At 39.6% G+C, this 16,328-nt stretch overlaps 1 pseudogene across 1 annotated transcript; it reads left to right on the forward strand.

The window, feature by feature from the left end:
• The first annotated feature begins 8,684 nt into the window (after positions 1 to 8,684).
• On the forward strand, positions 8,685 to 10,306 carry LOC147446872 (uncharacterized; annotated as a pseudogene). Its single transcript, XR_015189702.1, has 2 exons — positions 8,685 to 8,949; positions 9,122 to 10,306. The product of XR_015189702.1 is annotated as an uncharacterized LOC147446872 (transcript).
• The last annotated feature ends 6,022 nt before the right edge of the window (positions 10,307 to 16,328 follow it).

The raw sequence follows: 16,328 nt of genomic DNA on the forward strand, positions 1-16,328 counted from the left end.
AACTCTAAGCCCCGACGTGGTCTACGCTAAGTTTAGGCGGGCATCTCAGGAGAATTGGTAAGGAAGTGCAAAAGAGCAATAACAAGAGTCTTAGAGTAAGGCAAAGAAACCAATACTTCAAGATCTCCATATTGGTCCCCTTGCTCTCTAAAGTGGTAGGTCCACCACAAAGCCCCTATTGTATAGAATCTGTGTATAGAAACTACGTATCGAAACTGCCATGAAAGTGAATAATAAGGGTTTGAATTGGCTTGGGCACTTCTGGGACGGTGACATCAAGAGCTAAAAATCCATGGACCTTTTGGTAACCCAATATCAACTTAATGGTTTGGAGATATTGATTGTCAACAAAGTGATGAAAGAGCTTGACAATGTTGTAGTGCCAATCTATGAATCTGGATTTGAGTGGAATGCTTTGAGATGGCCGAGAAGCAACCTTTTATGCAAACTCAATTCTAAAGGCATATATCATACTATTATGCACGAGAATAGTTGGTCTAGCCCCCTTAACAAATTATGAAAAAGACAATGGCCGAAAGAATGGTGGAAGTAAGTAATGAAGAATAACTAGAAGCCAAATTGGCCACAATATATAAAGATATTTCTATGGAAGGTAATTTGGGGTGCTCTACTGATAGGCGTGAAGATTCAAGAGAGAGGATTGGGTCAGATCAATGCTTGGGGTGTAGGTTAGCTAGTGAGGTTCTGGACCACCTATTCATGGAATGCTCGACTATCAAAGGCCTCGTAGGGAAAATATGCAAGTGGATACAAAAGACTTTGCAAATCCAATTATTCAAGACCTATTTATTCCTTGGAGGGAAGAAGTTGAGAAGTCTTGCCATCCTCATCTGCACTCAAACTATTAGGTACTTCATTTTTCATACTGTGTGGCATGCAAGAAACTGTCATGTGTTTGAAGGAGAAATTGATGGGGTAAGCTTCACAAAGATTATACAAGAGAACAGAGTGTTGATATGGATGCTTGGGTACAAGCAAAACGTGAATGATTGGTCTAGGGCTACCCATGCCATGATATCAAGAGGTGATAACTTAAGCCTAGAACTTTTGATCACACAATGTGATAATAGACCCCAATAAGAGGCGGTAGGCATCCGCTTAATCTTAAACACCTCAAGGCTCGATCTAAGCTTGAGGTTGGTTCTGTAATTTTATGTTATGCTTAATACAATTCACTCACAAATTGTGAGTTTTTTTATTTTTTTTAAACGAATGTCCATTTTTTTATCATGAACCAAGGCATCACAAAATATATCACTATTTGAAGTATTTGGGCAATGCTCCATGGACAAGTCTTCATCCATATGATCCAAAGCAATCTTATTCACATCATCACTCTTTGGCACACACTCTATCATAGCATGGTGTTGAGAAACCTCTTCGTGAGCAGCATTAGTATGCACATGGACATCTCCATCAATTACATTTATCACATCATTCACATTTACCTTCCAAGAAACATCACCGTTTTGGCATGTGTAGCAACATGATGCAAGAACTTTTCCTCATTTCTTTATCCATAATTCATGCTTCTTGTACCTCTTTAAAAGGAGTAACATCATAAAATTCCTCAGTGCAGGCAGGTACTCTTAAAGCCCACTTCACAACATAAAGGAACCTTTGGCTTCACATCACCTTCCAATCCAAGATCTCTCACTCTCTCTAGCTTCCATTCCATATGTTTTGCAAACCCTCACTGTATCCTCAAAAGCCTTTGCATTTTAAGGTGAACCTTTAATTTCAAATTAGTCCTTAAGCTTTACATAAACATGCTTAATTTAATCATAAGAAAAGGAGGAACCTCACACCATCTCCTCCACAAAGAATTGAAATGCTTCACAAAGGCATCTACACTCTGGTCATCGCCTTGTACAAGCCCTTTAATGGAGTGCCATTTATTGGTTGCGATCCTCTACCTTCTTATACTTCTCAAGAAAAGCCTTCTTACTGCATAATAAGTCATCACTTGTGGAGGTTCGGATGATTTCAATCAAGACTCATACTCATCATACCATGTTCTTGCATCCTCTTTCATGTCCTTGCATCCTCTTTCAAGGAAAAGAACAAAATCTTTAACATAAGCATTGGATCTTCCTTATTTGCAATCAAACAAGAAAATTCCATATTTTCAATGAATGCATCAACATCCTCACCTACATGACAATAAAGTTTTGGAAACTCTATCATCAAGCAAAGCTGTAAATTGAAGGTCACTTGAAGAAGATCCTCGATGGCGGGCACCAAAACACTGTTGGGAAAACAAGAGCAAGGGACACCTCTATAGCAATGTCTCCCAATAGCGCTCAAGACACAAATTTAGCACCACAAACCATATCAAAAGAACTCCTACAACACCTCAACTCAAAGGTAGGTGATCCCTTGGGAATTTACAAGCACACGCCCAACCAAAAGACCACCATGATCGAAAACTAGGAAGCACATGCCATGGCATGGAATTACAACACATGCCAACCAATGGACTTGAGGAAAAGATCTTCCTCCTTCACCAAATAACTCTTTAAACCAGAATTTTGAACTGTAGGCTACCATATCATGTATCTTGTGGGAAATAGAGTGTATTCTCAAACCACATCTCCAAAAGGGATGCTTTCAAGCCTAATACATTTTCTAAAACAAAAGGTTTGAATACCACAAATATCAAATCTATGCACCTCTATGTGCAAAATTGGCACAAACAACAAGCTGACATGGCCCAACTACACATAGAAAAGGTTAGTCAAAGACAAAAAACCACATGAAAAAAGAATGAAAAACGCACGACGAGAAAAAACCTATACATTTATGATTTTTTTTTGAATTTTTTTATATTTTTACATGAGTTTAGGTCATTCGAGGTGCAAATAAGCAGAGCAAACAAAACGATGGAACTGGTCTCATGGATCTTAGTGCAACCAGAAACATACTCAAGAAAGTGAGGGCAGCAAGAGAAATCATCGATCATGATAGAAACTAGCAAAGGAGATGGAAGAGGTGTATATGAAAATGTGAAAAATTATAAAATAAGGTAATCCCTACTTTTGAACCCACATGAGAGGCTTTTCTTAATTGTAGTGATCCCCTCCTCAAGACATGCAGGTAGTCCCATTGCGTGTCTCTTTTATACTATCTACCTTGACTTCCCCAAATACACAATTGATTTTCTTATTGTTGGCTCCATTGAGAAAGGCCACCACACTTGAAAAATTATGTAGGTTCTATCCATCATGTTAGAATTTCTCGTGTGTGATAGCCCTCTTCATTTACTGCATCAATACTATCTTTGCTCTCCCTTTCCCTGCCTAGATGCAAAGATATTGTGCATCATCTCAATACCAATAAAATTGAAGATTTTGGCAACAAAAAACATTGAGTGTGTTGCTTTGGATTGTCATGCGGCACATGAAATACCCAATGGTGCTTCACATTCCATCCATTGTCTTTCACCTACTCTTTGTGGAGTAGAAAATGGTGCTGCGTAAACAATGTGTCATGGGTCTTATCATTCGAAATATAGAAACGGGTGGTTCAATGAATCTCACCCACCACTTAGCACACAAAAGAGATTTGAACACCTATGCCTACCTGACTTGATCTCATTTTGTAGCTTGCACGCATAATTTTTGAAAGGTTCACTGCAAAAACCACAATTTCATCCAAAAAGTTCTACATTTGATGTTCTTTTAATTGATCTACTTGCCTCTTGCTCTTGTAGCTATGCTTGATGAGGTTGACTAACTTGCTATCAAACAAGGATGTGAAATTCCCAAGGCTTACTTGATGAACAATAAGATCTTTTGTTTTCTTGGTTAGGCCTTTGTTCCATTCACCTCCTATGTGTCAGCCCTTGCAAACACCCTCAACACCAAGCAAACACCTTCACAGTCACCAAAGAGGATTTGTCGCACTCTTCACTTGGACAAAGCGCAAACCTTTCAATGCTATATTGTTTGCAAGTTCCCAGTATGTACACACTTCCTTTCATGAAAAGATGGGCTTTGGACACAAACGAGGCTCCCAAAGGTCTTTTAAGCTTGAAAATGCATATTTTGATGCAAAGCATAGAGAATTAGCATGTTTATTAGTGCAAATAAGGCAATTGCAAGCGCATGACGTCGACCCATGGTGTCCAAGTATTCCCTCATGCATTTGATTGAAGGCTTCCTTAGAGTACACAAGTTGCACAAAATACTCACAATTGCAAGTCTTGCGATCTTTAAAATTGCACACAAAGCTCAAAGTGTATGAGGGAGATATTTATGTTCGGATGTGCTTGTTGCTAAAATCTCTGATGAAATTTATTCTGCAAACAAAAGAATCAACATCACACGTGGTAGAAAATACTTGAAGCACACATTGCTTTAAGCACTATGAAGCGCCGAGTCGAAGTAATGGAGAAAATTTAGAGCACTTGGAGAAGTAGTTGAAAGCATTGAAAAGAACATTGAAGCATTAAGAAGCAGTACGAAGCACTCAAAAGTAGTCGTAAGTACTCCGAGGCACTCTAAAGCACTCCAAAGCACCTTGAAGCACTGCGAATCACTTTGAGACGTTTTGAATCAATTCAAAGCATTCGAAATGATTGTAAACCACTTTTGAAGCACTATGAGGCACTCCAAAGAACTTGGAAGAATTTTGAAGCACTATTAAGCATTGTTACACACTCTTGGGCACCATGTAGAAACACTCTGGACCGGCATGAGGCACTATGGAGCACTTCAAAGCACTATCTGGAGCATTTCAAAGTAGTTGGAACCACTGTGAAGCACTATGATGAATAAATCAGGAGTTTTGAATGCTCGGAGTGACATCCGCTTAATGAAGATCCCCCACCTCTATATTCATATAAGGCCAGACAACAACTTGAAACTCATTCTCTCCCTCGCCTTATTGTTCCTTAAAATTAACTATCTTTGAAGCCTCGAACAAAGTGATGTCCAAGACGCCTCTTTTTGGAACCACCACTTGACCATCCTTCATTCTAACTTAGGAGGTGCGTTGGGGGGTAGTGGGGTGCAAGAATCATGCCACAGTGACATTGCTGAAAGAGTGTGCACATTAAGGTGGACTACATGCCCCCCTAGAAATAAGGGAGCTAGCGCACGGACTTCTTTGTGCACGTGATCTACCCTTGCGCAAGGAAATCGCCTACCCGTAGTTTTTGAGCCATAGCGTTGAACTGTGTATGAAGTCCTACTATTATGTGTCTGAGACAGCGGCTTGGCAAACCCGAGGTTTTTTCCACTGCAGTGAAGTTTCAAATGCATGTGAGCGCCCTTAAATTGGTATCTAAGTAAGAGATGATTTAGGAATCCATGAACTTTGTAGTGAAAGCTTTTGATTTGTCCAGATGAAATGACTTTTACCCGATTGCTAGGAGGATTAAATTTGACCCTATAGTGGGTGAGGCCATCCACAACAAGACGCAAGTTCTCAGCTAGAATTTCTTGTGTGAAAAGTTAAACTATTCTTGCTTGGTGGGCCTTTGCCGCACATAATCTGATAGATTTTGGAGGTTGGTTGTGATTGATGTTGCCTTGTTTTTTGTTGAGTAGAACCAATTGATAGGCACCAATAATAGCTCAACTTGCAGGTATTTGATGAGCATTGGGAAGAAGCAAGTTGTGTCCCATAGTTCTCCATATACGACAAAGGGCTACTAAAGAGGGTAATTTAATCGAGCAAAAGGATTACAACTTAACCTACTTTGGTAGTTGTTCGAAGATTGCATTCAACCTAGTACTATCGACCATTTAGTGCCTAAACCGTGGAACTATCTTTGAGACACCCATCTTATTCTCAATCAAGCGCAGTCATTTTTCCTTTATTCCAATATATATGTTGAATTGCCAAACTCTGAGAAAAGAAATGCATGTCTATTTGATATATAGATACGATGATCGAAATTGAGCATGCACTGGTGAGAAAAAAATATGGCTAAACTAAAGCTAAGGAAGCTTTGACAAACTCAAAAATGTAAAAAAACAAACTGTAAAAATTGAACTACACTACCGACCTGATAATTATATGTTCGAATGTCATCCAATTGTGCAAGCCGGAGGACAATGTTTGAGTCAAGCTACAAAAAAGCAATGTGAATAGTTAAACATATCGTCTTGAAATGAAACGTCACAGACTGAAACTGCAAAGTATACAGTGCACGTCATGCAGAGGTGCCATACAAAAGTATGGTGGAGAGCTGGCATTGTGGTCTCTCCAAAAATTATAAGAAACAGAATCCGTGCCCTGCCCTTAGCGTTTATGTGTTGCGCCAAGCAAACGCATAGTCATGGGGTGTTGGATACAGATAACGAACCTTGTAGTGTTGTCGAGCTGGAATCACGCTTGTGCAGTTGAAACATCCAGTGTTGTGAATGTATGTCCTCCCTGCCAAACACAAAATACACATTAAGACAAATACAAGAGATGTGGCATATTGATTAAGCTTAAAGAGAAGCATATCTAATTTTATATTCTATATTGAAGGTTCGCTACATAAAGAGTTATGGGTGCTTTTTGATAGATTTTCCATTGTTAAAATTGCACTATCCCTCTCTGCTAGGCCGTCAACTCTTTCTCCAGCCTTATGTTGTAGCTAGTTTTCATTTGCAGTGTGCCCTCTCCTTGTAGACCAAGCAAGGCTTCTCCTCAATTATGGAACTCGTTGGCCATGCAATAGCATTCTATCATACGTAGGGTTTCTCCTCAAGAAGTCTAGGAGTCTTTCCAATTGCAGGGTTTTGCTCATGGGATCGATTGATGCTTGAATCTGACCTTGGAAAGAGAACTCCATGTTGCAAATTTGCATCGGTCAAACAATACGTTCATGTGTTGCTTTCCCCATGCAAGGTTGCATGATAACGGGCATGTTGAGTTTGGCGTTCCCATAGAGGAAGACACCATATTTAGTCGGCTCACCACTATTGTAAATTCGGATCTTGCAAAATTTGTACTTGTTTACTTTAGTGCTAGATGCTTGATGTCAATCTACATATGTCATGTTATATTCTATAGATGTTCTATAGCAACGCCCACCACGCAAGTCTAGTTAGCACAAAAGGATGTGTGTAAGAGCGGATAGCGAGGATGCAATGTGTGTGACAGGAGGCCTACAGTGAGTTTGTGTGGAGGATTTATCCAAGGTATTGAGGCTTAGAAGTGAACGGACTCTAGGAGGCTTAGAAGTGAACGAACTCTAGGAGGCCGCCTCGTGGAGAATGGCTCTTAGAGTATTAGAATCTATGTCATGGACTGAACGCTCTCACGAGCTCCCTCATTTGCCCGAGCCTGGGAGGTCTGGCACTGCTCGGCAGCTAGCTTGTCAAGGTGTTGGCCAGTCAACCATGAATAGCCAACACCAAACACGAATACAAACATACACACACATACATCCAAAAACTCCGAGAAGGCGAGGCACGCATGAGAGGCAAGCCAGCAAACGAGGATCGCGATATTGTCTCCTTCCTACATGTAGAGTCACCATAGCTGGATTCTGAACTATATAACAAAAGGCGAGTTAGCATGACGATGACATTTTTTGAGCAGGCCTCATACCCTTTCATCACCTGCGCCCCCGCTCTTTGCTGATCGACAAGAACGGTCTCTCTCTCTCTCTCTCTCTCTCTCTCTCTCTCTCTCTCTCTCTCTCTCAAAGAATGACCAGAGACTTACCTGAAGAATTGCTGGCTTTGTAAAGCTTCGTCTCCGAACTGTTGTGCATCTGCAAACCTACGAGTTGTTGCCTTTGTGAAGCTCCGAACTGGCGCCTCTGTGAACTTGCAACACTACTTCTATTTGCTTGCCAACCAGCGTTGCATTTCACGTCCTTTTTTTAGAAAATTAATTTATATTTTGTGGCTCTGCGATCAGATAGAGGCAGAAGAGCGTTTGGCTCACCAAGTAAACAACTTCGTAACTTACTCAGATCAAGAGCTTTAAAAGTTAAAAATTGCATGATCTGATTTTTCTAATCTTTCTTTCTCCTTCACCAAAGCATTCTTGACTAAACATGAAAACAAATTTTGGAGTAAATTTCCACGTGTTTCCTTTTGATCTAGCTACAGAAGTCTTTGTTCCACTCGTTTCTTTTCCAAGTTCCAACTTGAGTGTAGATTCTATGGAGGGAGTTGCTCATGAACTTCTTAAAATCAATATCTAATTTCCAATGTGACTTCTTGCTTGTTCTCATGTGGCTCTGCTTCTGGATGCTGGGTGTTGCCGTTTGTAGCGTTAGGCTTATCCAGTGCACTCTCCTTTCCTACATAAGGCAGTTGAGGGATTGTGCACGCTGCTGTGATGACAGTCGAAAGTACCCGTGTAGGAGGAAGAAGAAGAGATGTGGCTGCAGCAGAGACGCCATGATAGATATCTGCCGGTCTCGTTTAGGTGTGGAGACTGGAGACAAAGCTCTAAGCTGCTTCTGGGACTTGCGAACTACATCGAATTGCTCTGCTGAGAGCAACGCAGAATGCTTTTTGTATTTTATTCTGGTAGTTGGTAATCGCGGCGATGTATTTTTTTATACTAATAATTTAAATCTAATGCCACGTGGTGACATCTGCGTTCAGAAACCAGAAAAAGAGCCTTGGGCTCACCAAGTAAACATTGTTTCTCTGCAAAATGAAGAGACAGCGTTCGATGGAGGCCGAGCAGCAACTGCAAATTAACATAACAACGGCCACTTAACCACCGAGAATAACTGCAGCGCTCCCACCTTCGATCTCATCCTCATCACCTTCAACTCCCATCATTCACGATGAACGCCTGCAACAGCAACAACGACGACCATACCTTCCTGCCTGAAGATCTTCTAGTCTACGAGTTGCTCCCGAGTCTCCCCATTAGGGAGTTGCTTCGCCTACGTGCAGTTCATCCCTCCTTCACCCACGCCATTGCAACACTCTTCGGCCGCCTTAATCCTCAGCCCAACCCGTAAGTTCTATACTCTTGCATTTGCAGTTTATTACAGATCAGTCCAGTCCAGGCTATTAACGCTAACTCACTCTCTCTCTCTCTCTCTCTCTCTCTCTCTCTCTCTCTCTCTCTGGGGTCATATATGCACTTCTTCGTCATGCGTTTCTCTCAAAAATATATATGCTGGCAGGCCCATATTGCACCTGCCCTGGTTTTACTGCATGGTTGCTAGACCCCAAAGTACCTTCCGTCGTCGTCAATATGACACCGTAGCAGTTGACCCAAGCTGGAATACATGGTACTGGTTACCACACCCAGCACATCGCTCCTTGAACAGAGATTTGCATCCCAATTGTATCGAGCCAATCTGCAGTTTGGGGAGTTTGGTCTGCTGGGAGTACATTCTTGATACTCAATCCACAAATGTCCACTTTTTAATCCTCAGCAACGCCTTTACTGGTGACAAGATGACATTGCCACTCTCTACAAGGAGGTACGTTATGCATGGGTTTGGAGGTGAATTGCGCTTGGAACAAAGTAATGAGACTGGTCGTATCAGCATCATTCGTGTATCACCTCGGGAGCCCGGGCACATGGATATAGACCGATACACGCCTACTGACCCAATGCACCAGCAATTGGTGCTCCAAGGCCGTTGTGTACAGAATGTACTAGAGACATCCATACCATTGCACACATATATTCCCCATGTTTGTTTCTACCATCAAGGCACACTTGCAACCTTTTATCACATGCACCATCACATCTTGCCTGAGTTGTCTCTGTATGAAGGATCACATTGGTGCCAAGTGCGCATGCCCGACGACTTTACCAGTTCACAGAAAAGCATGCTAGATGCCAGGTATAAAGTGCTCCAAATGGATGCAGAAATCTTGCTTTTGGTATTTAAGCGAAATCCAACATGCAAGAAAAGTCGATTTTTGTGTACAAGTACGACTTAGAGCATCGAAGGTGGTTGCGTGTCTTTGACGACTATACTCTCATAGTCTCTATCCCTTATTGGCGAAACACAGAGTTCATAGACTTGCATGCTGTTGCACGAGCGAACATCTTGGTGCTCTCCATTGGCGATCAAATAATCCTTTGCAACCTAGTTTCAAATACTTGGAGATCATTGCCCCCTTGCTACAACGCTACAACTGGAGCAAGAGTTACTATTGTCAAGGTGGCATGTGCTCTAGATCCTACATATTAAATAGAGCCAGTGGCATGTGCAAAAGAATATTCAAAGGAGTAAAGAGAATTATTTCAACCTTAAAGTTGTTTTGTTTTGGTACTAGCTTTAACACCTCTTGCAAGTATTTTGATAATTGTGACTTGTACACTAGCCCTTCATATTAGTAAGGATTTTTTTTAAATTTATTTTTTGGCATATCTACAATGCAAGGCTTGATTTTGTCCTTGTGGTTTGCCTTGCTAAAGCGACATGCCTGATAGTAAAGTTGTTTAATATGGATAATAATGAGGATTGTAAACGAGTAGGGTTAGTGTAGATGTTCATGTGCTCCTTTTAGTGGATATTAGGAGTGTCGATTTTGTAAAATTATTGACAATACATTCATCCAAATCTTGAACATTTAAAACTTGTTCATGAGTAGATGTGTCCAATGTTGTGATTATATTTAGAAATAGATTTTGCTTGAGGCGAGATAGTTGGTTGCTAATTGATGGACAAATGACAAGTGTGTGTGTGTGTGTGTGTGTGTGTGTGTGTGTGTGTGTGTGTATATATATATATATATATATATATATATATATATATATATATATATATATATATATATATATATATATATGAAGAAAATATCATGCCTTGGAGATTAGGCATCACTTTAAATAAACTTTTCTACATGCAATCTTCCCACTTTAGGAGGAGGAAAAAAAACTTCAACAAAAAGGGCCAAAATATAAGTCCAAATGATTGATAAAAAATAGACGTCTCCATTTTTCTATAAGGCCTTTAAATAGGAATCAAATAATGGGCCTCAAAGAAAACTGATACCAAAGCCACACAAAAGTTACATCAACTTTTATGTAAATTAAGAGAGCTATGGAGGAAAGTAGAGATGAGCATTCAAGAGGCATTCATCTTGAAAGTGGTACTAATATTCTTTTGGTAAAATGAAAATTGATTACATAGCTTTTATAGGCATAATACCTTGACTAAGGACTCTCTCATTGAGTAACCATGATTTTAGGGCTCTACAATGTTTTGATTGAGATTAATTAGAAGGTCAACCCATGATTTGAAAAAAAAATTACCGCTCTTCATTTCCCAATGGTCCTCGCAAAGGCCATGTATGTTTTGATCACTAGGCCTAATTGATCAGTACAGTTATATGCCACAGTCATATTATGGTAATGGATGACATCACATTTCAATACAGAGTCTCTTTTGTGTAGTCTTTCTCGTGTCCATGCATTCTCTATTTCACATCTTTTAGCTATGAGTGGGTAGATTAGTTATTTTGCTAAGTAATTCACATGGTAATTGTATGCCTAGGATATTTTTTAGTTTTTGTCAATAGGCATGTGAATTAGTGAGGAAATATTATGCACTAGTAACTTGTGTGTAGCGGAAATTGATAGCATAGTGAGCATTTCATTAAGGACAAGTTCCTAATGAGCATTGATTGAGTACTTAATTTGAGAAAGCAACATAAAAATTTACACCTAGCTAATTTGGCATTGACAATACTTGAAAAGAGAGAAATAGAACAATTGACAACAGTTGAGGACCGGATTTACATGGATCCGGTCTCCCATCCATAAATACTTTATATTATAGCTTTTCCCATTAAAGGAGACTTTTGTACAATACAATCTTTGTGCTCCTTGATAAAACTAGTTGGTGTAATGAAGATGGAAGCTTCATACACCAAATCATGCTTGAGAAAAACACCTAGTGTCCCTAGCCTCAGTCCCAAGACATCACACACCTTCAAAAATGGTGAGAGCTAGAAAGGAATGAGGATAGATTGAGAGGAAGAATAGGTATCTTACAAGAAAGAAGTATTCTCCTCACATAATCACTCTAAGAGCATAGCTTAGCTTAGTAATTAGCATGGTAGAGGAGATGAGCATGCCATTGATGCGTGGCTCTTGGTTGGATTTGCATTCCATAGCCAAGAGTTGTCTATTGTAGGCCTCTACTTCTCAATGCTTGGAGAGCGAGATGGAGTTCTTCTTGCACACATGAGTTGTGTGTATGTGTAGCAATGAGCTAGAGTAAAATGCATCCTTCTCTCTCCTCTTGGTCGACCCCTCTTGCTATTTGCTCATGCTAGCATCCCATTGGACCCTGTAAAGCTTAGCCAATCATAAATTAGAAGCATACTTGCTAGCCTTGTGACATGTGTCTTCATTTCCCCTTTTGTGAGAGCTTAAGGTAATTAAATAATTTAATTAAACTCTCATTGGACCTCTTAGTCTTCTGGCCAATAGAAATCAGGCAAGCCATTGGGCTGGTGAATGCTCATTCGACCCCTTGGTAGACTGTCCAATAGTCTTCTAGGGATCTTAATTTCTATTGGTTGTTTTATCAAGAATTTTTAAATTGATTAGACTAAATTTACTCTAGCCTAATTCTCATTGGTCCACCTCTATGGACATCCAATAGGATTCGAGGGGAGCTTGGGGACAACTGGCCTAGGAGCCTGACATGTGTCTAGTATTCCCTTTGTGTAAAGGAGAAGCCTTGGAGTGTGTGTGTGTGTGTGTGTGTGTTTCTATCTCATCCCCTCCTTGATAGGGATGTGAGAAGACTTTTTAGTCTTCCCATGACCATCCAATTTCCCCCTATAATGGCCTTTGGACAAATGAATAAAATATTAGGAACCTTAGCCTATGAATTATTTAATTGAATTAAATAATTCAATTAAACTCTCATTGGACCTCTTAGTCTTCTGACCAATAGAAATCAGGCAAGCCATTGGGCTGGTGAATGCTCATTCGACCCCTTGGTAGACTGTCCAATAGTCTTCTAGGGATCTTAATTTCTATTGGTTCTTTTATCAAGAATTTTTTAATTGATTAGACTAAATTTACTCTAGCCTAATTCTCATTGGTCCACCTCTATGGACATCCAATAGGATTCGAGGGGAGGTTGGGGACAACTGGCCTAGGAGCCTGACATGTGTCCAGTATTCCCTTTGTGTAAAGGAGAAGCCTTGGTGTGTGTGTGTGTGTGTGTTTCTATCTCATCCCCTACTCTCATCCCCTCCTTGATAGGGATGTGAGAAGACTTTTTAGTCTTCCCATGACCATCCAATTTCCCCCTATAATGGCCTTTAGACAAATGAATAAAATATTAGGAACCTTAGCCTATGGAAGTCTTAATGGAGTTGCATCTTAGGTATTTTAAGCCCCATTGAAGCACATTGCTCTTTTGCAGACTGTCCCCCTTTGGATCCCTATTCTCCCTCCTTTGGATCCCTATAGAGACCAGTCTGACAGCCTTACCAATATTCTAGCTTTTACTCCCCTAGTACTTTCCCATATTAAATGATGAGTTTAACATGAGAACATCATTTGGGAGAATTAGATATTAGTTTTTATGACATTACCTCTCTCTTGAAATCATAGTCGTCCTCGACTATGAGGTAGAGAAGATAAAGCCTAGTCATTAGTCTGTTTGCTAGTGGGTAGAGGATCCCTATTTTACCCTACGACACTGTTCCAGAATGGATGACTAGTCCATTTGGTTCTTGAGAGCACGGTTTCATTTATTCGATCGAATAATGCAATTTATACCGAATAAATCGTCATTATTCACGTATTCTCGTATAATACGTGGTATTTTTGAATAATTTCTATTCTTTGGATCGATAACGTTTCGATCAATAGTCTTTGGATCAAAACAATATTGATCGAAATTTTATCGATCAAAAGACTATCGATTGATATGGCAATCCATTTAAAAAAAACATCATTCTTCGATATATTTTTGATCGAGATCTCTCTCTAGGTCACACTCTCTAGCTCTCTCTCTCTCTCTCTCTCTCCCCATCTCATTCTCTCTCTCTTTCTCTCTCTCTCTCTCTCTCTCTCTCTCTCTCTCTCTCTCTCTCTCTCTCTCTCTCTCTCTCTCCTTAGTTCACACAGGTTGCAGCCGTTTTTCAATCAAGTCAGCCTCGCGTACCAGTGAGTATCTTTTCTCTTCACGTTTGCGTTTTTATAAAAAGTAAGTTAAATTGTATTTTCACGTGTTTATATAACTGCATGTGTCTCTGATACGCCTTCCGGCCCTCTTAGTCACATAACAGTTTAAAATTTAGTGTGTAGAAATTACTATGGGTTGTCTAATTTTATATCTTACTCCCATAATAATCTAGAAAAAATTTAGAAAACGTTGACTCTTGTTCTGATATGCTTTGGATCACTTTTACTTGAGTCAATGTTCTAGGAATCTAGATAACATCGTACATTGTTTTGATATGCTTGTTGGCACTCATATTTTGTATGGTGTTTTAGGAGACCATTAGATAACACGTGCATTTGTTTGATATGTCTTACGACACTCTTACTTTGTACGATGCTTTAGGTAAAATAAGCTCCAATGGAATGTAAGCTTACAAAAATTCATACTTCTTCTTGCTTTTGAGCCTTGGTTCTTAGAATGGAAGAGGTTACTCCTAGACACGATCTGTGCGAATAATTTTTTTATCTAGTGAGTCATTAAGCTATACACTTTTTATATACGTATTCATGGACCACATGATTCGTATATCTACTTTATAGATCTGTATAATGAGAAAAGTGTAATCTTTAAACTGCTCCCCGCGTCACGATCTTCGGTTCTTACAATGGGAGGAGTTTTTCTCAGACATGATTGTGAAAAAAAAAACATTATCTGATGAGCTACTGATTTTTAAAGCGTGATCGTTCTCAAATGTTTATCCTTTGCTCTTACAACGGGAATAAAACCCTTGCGTTTGGTGCTTAGGATTTACTTAGATCCTTACAATTAGAGGGATATACACATGACACCACGCTTTATGTTGTTCTTTGTCATTTGTAAAATAATGTGTATTTGTATGACTTCGTCACATGCATATTGATAGCATCTCATACATGCGAGGTTTTTTATTCCAAAAATCATAACATATTTGTTTATGGTATGAAAAAACATAATTAACATCATGCATAATTTTGTGGACGTTCTTGTGTATGTTAATCATAAATTACATTCATGTGGACCTGTGGTTTAGGGTTTAGGGTGATTGCTTCATGGTTGTGTTGCGTATATAGGTTGCAAATAATGACTAGAATGTGTTGCATTACATGTCACCTATATTGATGAGAATTTATTGTTTTTTGGTTCTTACCTTTAGCTTCTATGCACATCATGGGTACTATAGGCAAGATAACAAAATTTGAGTGCAAATATGTCGAAGAATTTGTATGCTCATCTTTATGGATTCCGAAGTGATCACGTCTGGAAGTCTTGCAAGAGTTCTTGTACAAATAATTTTTGGACGAGTTATGTAGTGCTACATATGCAGAACTAGTTGCAAAATTTTGTAGTTCTTTAGGTGGGATTGAAGTGCTTATAGGTGGTTATTTGGCCCACGATGTAAGTCGAATCATATGGAAAGTTTCCAGAGTTGTAGAAACACTTGACAAGCAAATTAAAGGGAAGTCTGGCTTCATGAACCGCATTAAGGAAGCAAAGGTCCTCTATAGAAACATGAAGCAACAGGGAAGGAGACCGCACATAGAAGAGCCCAAGGATGTACCCGAAGTGCCTACCACTTTGGAAGTAGCAACCTCTAGCAATGTCCCAATGCCACCCAGCATGGAAATTTAGACCCATGCAACCTCGTCATCATGCACATGGCTTGCAATGAATTTCCACAAACTGGAAGCATTGGAGAAGGTAGATACGGCATGGTCACAAAGGTGACAGTCAATCATGACACCAGAATTGTGCTTAAAACATGCAAATCTAGGCTTTTTATAGTATGTCAAAATTGAGATACTATTTTGATCGATACAATATCGATCATTAATATGTCGATCAATATGTAAGCAGTAAAACATTATTTTGAATAAAGCTAACATGGCAGCAATAATACGCGAAAATAAATTTTTGAAACGTATTAATCGACCATTATTTGAATAAAACGAATGTCGAATAATGAATCATGCAACCTTCCTCCTCTGTCTCTTCTCTCTCTCTCTCTCTCTCTCTCTCTCTCTCTCTCTCTCTCTCTCTTAATCTCCCTCGCAATCAACCATAGATCACATTGTAAACTACCTCAAATTCTCTAGCCATGTCCAATCCCCGCACATCTCTCTCTAGAGGTGCATGGAGATTAGAACCACTGAGCTATAATCTCATCTTTATTGGTGAATGAGTATATTTGTGGGTACGA

Source organism: Adiantum capillus-veneris, chromosome 11 (genome assembly GCF_014529385.1).
Source record: "Adiantum capillus-veneris isolate H3 chromosome 11, ASM1452938v2, whole genome shotgun sequence".
Taxonomy (NCBI): domain Eukaryota; kingdom Viridiplantae; phylum Streptophyta; class Polypodiopsida; order Polypodiales; family Pteridaceae; genus Adiantum; species Adiantum capillus-veneris.